This window comes from Silene latifolia, chromosome X, assembly GCF_048544455.1.
Source record: "Silene latifolia isolate original U9 population chromosome X, ASM4854445v1, whole genome shotgun sequence".
In the NCBI taxonomy this organism is placed as follows: domain Eukaryota; kingdom Viridiplantae; phylum Streptophyta; class Magnoliopsida; order Caryophyllales; family Caryophyllaceae; genus Silene; species Silene latifolia.
In genome coordinates, this window is record NC_133537.1 from 53521278 (window position 1) to 53532774 (window position 11497).

The following is an 11497-nucleotide window of genomic DNA, read 5'->3' on the forward strand; positions in this document are numbered from 1 at the left end:
GGGAAAATTCGCGGGTGTTACAATCACCCCATCTTTTAAAAAGTTTCGTCCTCGAAACTTGAAAGTAGAGAATGAAAGGTTATAAAGATAAAGCCAGACCTTTTGAAATCGGTAACTAAAACATTAAAAGGTTACTCTTTGTGAGAACTAAAATTGTTTCAAAAGTTTCAAGTAGAATTTTCCAACAGAACTAAATTCTCGTCAAAGGAACGGAAGTGCTTTCTTTGCGCATTCAAGAACATCAACATTCCAAATCAAAGATAAGGTCAAATACCAATTCATTTGCGAAAATCGAAAATCAAAATACTTCCAAAAATATTTATGGGGAGTTTTCAAAAGGATAAGTCTCTTTCATGGATCGAAATTGCTCTTGTCGTGCACACAAGAGCGCTAACTTTCCAAGTCAAAGATAAATTTAAAATAAAAATCATTCGCCGATATGCGTAGGATAAGTTATTAGACGCCTTTAATAACGAGTCCTAACATCCCATCAACTTTAAAACCAAAAGAAAAAGATAATCCACTCAAAATTTTCTTTTGCAAAAGCCAAATGAAAATTAAAATACCCACTGTTAAATTCAAAAAGGAGTCAAATTCTTAAAAATATAACATTAAACTTTTACAAAGAATCATAAATAAATCAAAGTTAGTTAGAAATTGAGCAAAATTAAAAGTAACTCGGGTTTAGCAATCAAAAATCACGACAAAGAAGTCTATACTCAAGGAACAAATAGGAAACTAAATCAAATTTTCATTTTCAAACCTTTAAAATAGGTAAAGTTTTGTAAAAGTAACATAATTTTTTTTTAACAACGAACCAAGAATGGTAACTTGAAATGTTTAGAAATTGTACGAAATGAAAAGTAAGTTAGACGTCATAAATGCATAGTACGCTAACAGGATCCAAACTTAACCAACAAAAGAACTATGACGAGCTTCCCTAGGGGTAACACTACTACAGATACAGGCTATAACAACGGTCAAAAACCGTTGTTATATAAAAAAGCGGACGTTGTTAAAGCGTCCGTTGTAGAAGGTTTTAACAACGGTTGGTTTACTTAAGGAAACCGTTGTTAAAACTATTAACCACGGTTTTATGTATAAAAACCCGTTGTGGAAAGTGTGACACAATTTTGGGGGGAAAGTTATAACAACGGGTTTTAATATACAAAACCGTTGTTATAACTAAAGACAACGGGTTGTTATAAAATAACCGTTGTTGTTTGTTCTTAAAAAATAAAAAAAAATTAAATTAAATATTACTAGATGCATGCATAATTACGGCCTGTTAGAATTCCGATGCATGCATTATTACTGACATCACTGTACATATGAACGGATAATATGGAATGAGAAGGGTTAGTAATAGGATTTGAAGCAGCATTATTGAGAGATATGATGATGATTATGGCACAACTTCCTAACATATATATTAATTAAAAAGCAATTAACTCAACCCACACATTGCTTAGTATAAATACATTGCATATCTCAACTAACATTTCCATTATCTCATATATTCATCTCCAAACTCTAACTGTTAAAACAAACTCTACTTAATCTTTCAAATCAAACTCAAAAAACTCTAACAAAATGAATGATTTCATCCTAAAGACTCTTACCATGATCGAGAACAACAACAACTTCATCCGCCGGTTCCTCCATATTGAGGAAAGTTTCAGGAGCTACCTTGCGGAAGCTCGATCCGCACTGAAGCACGCCAAAGAAGATGGCTTGACGGAGAAGGCGAGCGATTGCGGCTATATGACGATATAGCAGCTGGCGAACGGAACCTCCAAATAGCCAAGGAGGAGAGGATGGATACGATAGAGCACAATAAGATCCTCCATGAAAATATAAGAATTGCATTTTTACATATGTAATTTTTTTTTTTAATTTATGTATTTATAAATATATATATATATATATATATATATTAATTATGTTTATCTTACTTCTTCATCTTGCTTCTTCATTGTTTTAGTAACTAATTATGCGAACAATACTTAAACAAATAACATAATGGTCGATAAAAACACATATATGGAAAAGAAATAAATAGAAAAAGAAAATAATGACGATGAAACTAACAAAGACGGCGAGATTTACCCGATAAATACGAACGTAATAGACGATGAAATCACGGTGTGGCGAGAAGATAAAGCGGCGATGAGAAAGAGAGAAATAGAGAAAGAGAGAAAGAGAGTGTGTATGTGTTTTGTGTTTGTTTGTCTGCTGTTTTTGTGTTTGTGTATTAAGGGTTGTGTTTTGTGGTCGCAGCAGACTTTGTTTGTGTGGTTTATACTATGGAAGGTATTGACAACGGTTATTAAACAACAACCGTTGTGAAATATGTTTTAACAACGGTTGTAAAAAACACCCGTTGTCAAATATGTTTTAACAACGGGTTTCAAAAGTAACCGTTGTGATTACTTTTCACTAACTTTGCGCCAATTTTGCGCCAAATTATTAACAACGGTTCCGCATGTGTGACCCGTTGTTAAAAATAATAACAACGGTTTTTATAACCATACCCGTTGTAATTGATTTTAGTAAAATTCGCGCCATACATTCTACAACGTCTATTGTGATTTTCGTGAATAATCGTTGTTAAAGGGGCGTTGTAGTTGCCTAAATTTGTAGTAGTGTAAGAGTCGAAGTTAGGTGAACAAGGATGTCAAAGGTAGAGTTTTATAGGTTACCAACATCAAATTTAAAGGAGGAGCATGATGAAGTGAGGAAGAGAGGTATGAACGGTAATGCTTATGGTCAAAGAAGAAAGGGAATTAGACAACAAGGAAACGCCAGGTACTCAAACCTCAAATAACAACATCATCCTAAACGGTTCCGAAAACTTCCTAACAACAAAACTCATAACCACATCACTCCCAAGGAGTTCCTCAAAACACTTACGTTACTTCATCCTAAGCTATTCCTTGAAACAAGGTACTTCACTATAAGTGTGATTTGACCACTCCAAATCCTCAAACATCCACAAACAACCTCCACGAGATCAAGGTCAATGTTATACTCATATCTAACTAGTGTCAACTATGAATTTCTCAAAATGGTACAACCCTCGATCAAAATCCAAATTCAAAAGTTCTTTTGCACATTCTATCATCCCAATGAGATCTTGTTATACTCTCGAAACCTAAAGCATAGATGGTGACATTCTCCAAATCACGAGACAACCACCCAAAACATCTAACTCATCTCAGCTCAACCTCTATCGATCCCAACATATAATCACATCTCAAAAACTCTGCCTACTAATCCTCATTACCGCAAAGTGGATACCCAAATGAGATTCCAAAACTAGCAACAACTCTCACCCAACATGGTTCCTATGTAACCATCACAACACTCACGAAAATATACCGACTATGCTAACCTCGAGCTCAACTCAAACTTTCAAGTATAAACAACAAGGTCAAGTTCCATAACCTTAGTATCATAGGCAATTCACACTTAACACACATAATCCACCAATCAAATATACTCACTTTATCAAGGAACTAGGTATAAGAATCACTAAGTATGTCTCATCACACCACCTAAGTCTTTCCAACATCACAACCTCTCAAAACCAGGGTTATGGGTCAACCACAAACAAACTCCACAAAGCCAAATTTTTCAACCAAGGTTAACATTCCACAAAAGAAAGAGAATTATCTACAAGGCGTTAAGGGAGGACAAGCAAGGAACAAAGGACAAGTTGGAAGGGTACAAAAGTAACTTCCAAGGAAAAGAAAAGAGAGTTTAGAAGAAGGATAGGCACCAAGAGGTAAAGAATAAGGCAAGGTTCACAAAGAAGGAGGAATATTTTCGAGGAAAAAGAAGCATTATTCAAAGGTTAAACAAATCTTCAGTTTCCGGCACTAGGCACCAAAACTTGATCTCCACATAGGTAAGCTCACGGTCATTGATCCAAGGGTTCAAAAATAATTGACAATCAACAAACATGTTAGAACCTATCACGAAGCATACACAAAGAGACTACCAACTTAGGTCCTTAATTCTACCCATCTCTCATTTATTTTTTTAAGGTCAAGTTCAAATTTAAGTTTGGGGTACACGTGTGTGCGTCGGGAGCAACAAAGGCTCTGATACCAACTGTGACACCCCGTATTAAAGTGGAAAGTATAAGTTATAAATTCAAGCGGAACTTAGGAAAGTTTTGAAACCTTTAAAGTTTAAAGCACGGGTGCATTAAAATCTAAAAACCAAATAACGAGTGTGGAAATAAAGTTAAGTTCATACAAACGTGATAGTCAAAGATGAGGGAAAATATATCCCTCGAATGACAATACAATAAAAGGTGAGTCTAAGCAATCCTAATAAAACGACTACTAGTCCAAGGTGCTCGCTAGCTCACACGTCTAAACCCCACGAATGCATCTTTACAAACCTGTCATTCATCTAAACATGAAAGCCACAGTCAGTGGGGAGTAACTCAAGGTTCTCCCAGCCACAAAACATCAAAACAAACGTAAACCGATAATCATATTAAATAAGACATGAATGAATTGAATTACAACTAAACATGGGATCACACATGGTTAAGTTAACATGAATAAAGGAAAGGAAATGAGATAGGTAAGTAAGCAAGGCATGAGCATCATTAAATAATGGAGAAGGAATATAAAGGGAGCAAACAAAGACCACCTAACCATGAGTACGTATTTCAAGGGGATATGACCAATGTAACCATCCAAAATTCAAACATTTTCTACTCTTAGACTATAATTTCTTCGGGTAGGACTACGATAATAATACGGTCCTAGTCTAAATCTGCAGATTCTCGGGTGTACAACCCGATTCGACGTGCGCCAGCACAGCACGCACCCAAGACTCGACTACTAATGGAGACCGAGTACCCCAATCGCCAGAACATCACGAAAGTGGCGGAAAGACTAAGATAAGACTCACTTGCAGAACAGCACAAGTGGCCAAAAACCGTACTTGCCAGAACAGCACAAGTAGGGCGTAAATGTAAATCAAGCATATATGATAGTATTATGATATTTCTACAAGAATACGACTCATTTCAATTAATTATGAGGAATAAATCACTCGTATTTGAAATACGATAAATAAATGGGAATAAATGAATTAAAGCTCATATTTTAGATAAATGAAGACATTCCATATAATTATGACATGAATAAACAATAAGTTCCACATTTATGATTCATGTGAGAAATATATAAATAAACGACAAATAATGAATTTAAGATACGTAAATCATGTGACGGAAATTCAAATTAATTAAACCCGGACAAAAATAATTCACGGATAAAAAATTAACCCAACCGGGGCTACGACCTAGCCATGGCCAACACCTGCCCAGCCACAGCCTGGCCGCACCCCCGGCACTACCCAGCCACGGCAGCATTACCAAATGAAAACGCATCAATTCCTCTTCTTACAACCGTCTTAGGACAAGTTTTCTAAGCCTAAACAAGGCGGGTTTCACCCATACAAAAAACCCAATCCAAACATGTACATATACTTGAGATGTAAGCAAAGAAAATGGTTCAATTTAGCATCAAGAAACTCGTCAAAACAGTCCGTGAAAACTGCCCAACAAAACCCATTTTCAAGGTTTCAAGAGGCTCACTTGTGACCATCTTAAGACCAAATTTTAAGCATGATAAGAGTGGAATTTCTTACATACAACCAACCTATTACATACATGGATTTACACATGAGACGAAAACTAACTAATTGGCTCAAATCGTCCGCGAAATCGACTCAAAACAGTCCAAGAAAATCACCCATTGACGACCTATATACATGCACTACTACAAATCCAGGCAACTACAACGCCCCTTTAACAACGTTTATGCACGAAAATCACAATAGATGTTGTAGAATGTATGGCGCGATTTTTACTAAACTTAATTATAATGGGTATGGTTATATAACCGTTGTTATAAGTTTGAACAACGGGTTAAATTTGCACAACCGTTGTTAATAATTTGGCGCAAAATTGGCGCAAAGTTAGTGAAAAGTAATCACAACGGGTATTTTTAAACCCGTTGTTAATACTTATTTGACAACGGTTGGTGATTTACAACCGTTGTTAAAACTTATTTAACAACGGTTGTTGTTTAACAACCGTTGTCAAAACTTTCAATACTATAAACCACACAAACACAGATTTCTGACGCCCACAAAACACATACATAACCTAACACAAACACAAACACGGACAAACACAAACACAAACACAAAACACACTTTCTCATCGTCTCTTTCTCTCTTTCTCTCTTTCTCATCGTCGCTTTATCATCTCGCCGTCACTGTTGGTTTCATCGTCTCTTACTTTCTCTAATTATCAGGTAAATCTCGCCGTCACTGTTGGTTTCATCGTCTTTCATCGTCATTGTTTTCTTTTTTTTAATTATTTCATTTGCATGTATATATGATGGGTTTTTATCGATCATTATTATGTTATTATTCGCTTAATTAGCTCGTAAAACAAATTAAATAAAATAAAACAAAGAAGAAGCAAGATGATAGAGAGGAATGCATGATAAACTTAATTAATAATTCATTAATATATATATATATATATATATATATATATATATATATATATATATATATATATATATATATATATATATATATATATATATATAAATACATAAATTAAAAAAATAATTACATTTCTAAAAATGCAATTCTTATATTTTCATAGAGAGTCTTATTCTCTTCTATGATATCCCTCCTCTCCTCCTTAGCTATTTGGAGGTTTCGTTGATTCTTTTGCTATATCGTCATATAGCGGCAACAACTCGCCGATCTCGTCAAGCCATTTCTTTTGGCGTCCTTGAGTGCGGCTTGAGCATCCACAAGATAGCTCATAAAACTGTCCTCGATGTGGAGCAACCGGCGGATGAAGCTGTTGTTGTTCTCGGTCATAGTAAGAGTTTTAAGGATGTAATCGTTCATTTTGTTGATGAACTTTGGAGTTGTTTGAAAGATTAATTAGGGGTTGGAGATTGTTTTAGCAGTTAGGGTTTGAAGATAGTGAGATAATGGAATGGTGGTTGAGATAATGTATGTATTTATACTAAGTAATGTGTCCTTTGAGTTGTTTTTTAATTAATATAATATATGCATGTTTAGGAAGTTGTGCCATAATCATCATATCTCCCTGCTTCAAATCTAATGTAAACCCTTCTCATTCTATATATTGTCCATTCATATGCACAAGACGGGGGATGGCAGTAATAATGCATGCATCGGAATTATAACGGGCCCCGTAATTATGCATGCATCTAGTAATATTTAATTTAATTTTTTATTTTATTTTGTAAAAACAAACAACAACGGTTATGTAGATACAACCCGTTGTCTTTAGTTATAACGACGGTTCTTTGTAAATTAACCGTTGTTATAACTTTCCCACCAAAATTGAGTCACACTTTCCACAACGGGTTTTGATACTTAAAACCGTTGTTAATAGTTTTAACAACGGGTTGCTTAAGAAAACCAACCGTTGTTAAAACCTTTTACAACGGACGCTTTAACAACGTCCGCTATTTTATATAACAACGGTTTTTAGCCGTTGTTATAGCCTGTATCTGTAGTAGTGATGGTTTCTAGACATTTTGTGAAGCCGTCTTAAGACAAAATTTTAAGCATAAAATGAACGGAATTTCTTACATACAATCAACCCAAGTCATACCTGTACATGTACACATGACATGAGCTATCAAATTGACTCGTACCAACAACAATTTTAGTCTAGAAATCGCGTCCAAAACTGACCCAAAGCAACCCATTTCCACGGTTCTAGCCCAGTACATTAACAAAAAATTATTTTGGCTTGATCTAGAAAATAAGAGGATAAATAAAGGAAAAGGGGCGGGGAAGCCTTTACGCAAAACACAGCAGACTACTGAGCAATTGATCAGACAAAAGAACGCAATCATCAGTGATGAAGGTTTATTTGGTCTCGAACGAAGATGGGAGAAAATTAATTGACTCATTTCAACACCAAAAGCACGCCCAAAGAAGTCTCGTTTTATGCCTGAAAACAGTCTAATTTAAGAGCATGTTGAGATGGAAATTACCATACAAACTAAAAACGATAGTTCAAAACCAAGGCCACCAACTTTCACTCAGACAAAACTCAGAATTTTCGTCCCAAAACAGCCACTTCCAACAACAATTTAAGACGGAATTTTGAGCACAAGTAAGACGGAAATTAACGTACAAAGGAGAAAAAGACACAAAGAACCAAACTTTATTGAACAAGAGCATATAAAATGACCCATAAGACGAAAGTTCGACGTTTTTGTCGAGTGGCCTATCATTGTTACCTTAAACGAAACCACCACAAAAATGAGACTTTCTTACCTAGAAAGAAGGAGGAAGGAAGGAGGAAGAGAATGGTACAAAAATTAGAGGAAAAAGGTTGACAGATGAAGACGAAATCTCAGTTTGTAGCTCGGCCAAAAATGGCGTCATTGGTCTGTGTTGGGTTTGTGTTTGTTGCTGGTGAAAACGAAAAAGAAAAGGGAAGGGTGTCAGGTGGATTGAGGACACGTGAGGGAGTAGGAATGGGGTTTAATAATAATAATAATAATAATAATAATAATAATAATAATAATAATAATAATAATAATAATAATAATAATAATAATAATAATAATAATAATAATAATAATAATAACAATAATAATAAATGTAGAGTGTGTGAGGTGAGTGGTACGAGTGGCTTCAAGATTCGATTGGTCCAAAATTAAACTTAGCCTTATAAGTAAGTTGTGACGGTCTTATGCTAGACGGGAAAATGTCTCAAGTCCATATTAACTTAAGACGGAAAACTATTATTATTATTACTGTCACTATTATTATTATCCGACTAAAATACGTATTTTATATAAACAAGCTTGTAAAAATATAGTTTTTATAAAAATCGTGTTTAAAAATAAAATTAATTAAATTAGATAATTTAAAATATAAACTAGTTTTGGAGCCCGTGAAAATCACGGGATCGTTAATAATTTATTGTTTTAATCAGCTTAAAGATTATGGACTATGAATGATTATCTTCCAACAAATATTTAGGCGTTATTTTAAGTTCTCTTTATTGATTGAATGAATTAGAGTGTTTAGACCGACAAAATTAAATCTCAAAGGTGTTTAAGGTAGACAAGTAGAGATATTGTGATAACACAAGAGATGATAATCGTAGACAAAAATATGGCAATGAAATTCATCATTTAAGAAAAAAGTGATATGCTAAATTAGTAGAATGTATTAATTATTAATAGGTATAAAGATGAGAGGAAACTAAAAAGATTATTACATTTACATTCTTTTGTCACATTAAAATTTGTCATTTTAGGTACCATTTAATTAAATTGTATAGATTTATTTATAGATGAGTGAATGAAATCAGTGCCATGTAACTATAAATTGATAATCCACGGCACATTAAAATTTTCATGTTACATTTAATTAAATTTGTCATTTTAAGTACCCCTTTAATTAGATTGTATAGATTATAGAGGGGTTTTAGGGCCGCCGCATGAAACTTCATAGTGAAAAGTGTTGCATATAATAAAAAGTTGCTTAAGGTAATATTTTTAAATTATGTGAGTATGCATCATCCTCCTGCAATTTGAAAACACAAAAATAATAAAAAATAAGATTCTAATTAATTCAATATACAATAAAGAAAAAAAGCAAAAAAATATTCTAGTTATCTATGTAAACTTTACATACCAATTTTTGGAATAAAATGGAAATTTTGATTGTAATATAATGGTGAGGGGAAAGCAAAAAGATCATCATTAAATAAAAGTAATAAAGTTAAATAAATAGGGTAGATTGGCTAAAGTTATGAGAGGGTGATAAAAAGGTTGAATCAATTTTTTTTAATTTATTTTGTATGTTTGAGACTTTATATTTTTAAATTTTTTTACTAATAAGCATGTGACACATGATAATAATAAAATAATTTTTTTTATGACACATGGCTTAGTGAGATGACTTGGTGAAATATTTAGTCTTGCCTTTTTATAATATTGTACTTTACTTACCAAGTTTTTGAATAACATGGAAATTACGATTATTGTTATATAATGGGGAGGGGAAAGCAAAAAGATCATCATTAAGAAGATAATAAAGTTAAATAAATAGGGTAAATTGATAATCAAAGTTATGGGAGGGAGATAAAAGGTTTGCATCAATTTTTTTTTATTTTTTTGTGTTTGCAACTTATATTTTTTAATTTTTTTTTAAATTTATGAATGAGTGAAATATAAGGTTTTGTTTGTCATGTTGAACTCAAAGCTGGTAAGAATAGAAACTATACATATATGAAAATTAAAGGGTTAAACAAATAAAAAAAATAAAAAAAAACAATAGGCGAAAATAGTAACTTACAACATATAACAATAAAGCGTTCACATCAAAGAAGATCATGACATTGAATCCTATAATAAAACACAACAAAATAAAGAGGTTATACTTAATTTAATATTAGAAATGTTAAAAAAAAATCATAAAAAAAAAAGTCAATACCAAGATATACACAAAAGATATGTAATTTCACTTAAAGAGATGAAGTATATATATATATATATATATATATATATATATATATATATATATATATATATATATATATATATATATATATATATATATATATATATATATATATAAATGCTATAACATTCATTAAGATTAAGAATTCAAGAGTAAGATAAAAGGTTGAAATTAGGTTACGAACTTACAATGAATGGGAGAAGAGGAAAAACAAGTGGAGTAAATGTATAATAAAACATCTTGAATGTGTTATTATTATTATTATTATTATTATTATTATTATTATTATTATTATTATTATTATTATTATTATTATTATTATTATTATTATTATTATTATTATTATTATTATTATTATTATTATTATTATTATTATTATTATTATTATTATTATTATTATTATTATTATTATTATTATTATTATTATTATTATTATTATTATTATTATTATTATTATTATTATTATTATTATTATTATTATTATTATTATTATTATTATTATTATTATTATTATTATTATTATTATTATTATTATTATTATTATTATTATTATTATTATTATTAGAACTTAATTAGACATGAAATATTATAGCATATTAGGAGGTTTTTGAGAGTTGTCACATGGCAATTAAATACTAATCAGGTTAGTCTTTTAATGGTATTTTATAGATGATTTAGCTAGTCATTTAACTATATTGTATAGATAGAAATATATTTCAACGCGGACATCGACAATCTAAAGGCATTTTGGCAAAAAAAATTGGGGAAGATGATATTTTGAAAATTATATATGTAGTTGATTCATATGTGGGTGGAGTAAAAGAACAGGAGATTACTAATCCAATTTTGTTTTTTTAAAGAAGGAAAAAAGAGTGGATTAAAAAAATAATTTATTGCTAGGTGACTTTTAGTCGATGTC